The following is a 518-nucleotide window of genomic DNA, read 5'->3' as shown; positions in this document are numbered from 1 at the left end:
AAACAAATCTGTGCTGGAAGAATTATAACCAGGATGCTCCTTAGAAGCCAAGATGGTCAGATTTCATCTTTCCTACTTGGAAATATTATCAGTATAGGCCAGTCCCTGGAGAATGACATCATACTTGGTAAAGTGAAGGATCAGCAAAATAGAGGGAGACCCCAAAGAGATTAATTGGCACAGTGGCAGCAGCAAAAAGGCTCAAGCACAGCATCCATTGTGAGGTTGTCACAGGACTGGGCAGTGTTTCATTCTGTTGTGCACAGTGTCGTTCTGAGTTGGAAATGACTTGACAGCACCTAACAACAACAAAAGCAGTGTTATGACTTTTTGTTCTAATTTGTTAAAATTCAAAGTTGATGAAAATTTTGGCTGTTTTTTCCTCAAAATATCCTACAGAAATATGAAATATATTCTCTGTAAATTACTTAGAATAATTTCCTCTAAAATCGGTAATTAACTTTCAAGTATATTACCACTAAAAATAAATATTTCTATGTGTACAGAGAGTGTATATT

This window comes from Chrysochloris asiatica, unplaced genomic scaffold (assembly GCF_000296735.1).
Source record: "Chrysochloris asiatica unplaced genomic scaffold, ChrAsi1.0 scaffold00011, whole genome shotgun sequence".
NCBI lineage: Eukaryota > Metazoa > Chordata > Mammalia > Afrosoricida > Chrysochloridae > Chrysochloris > Chrysochloris asiatica.
This window is presented reverse-complemented; position numbering follows the sequence as displayed.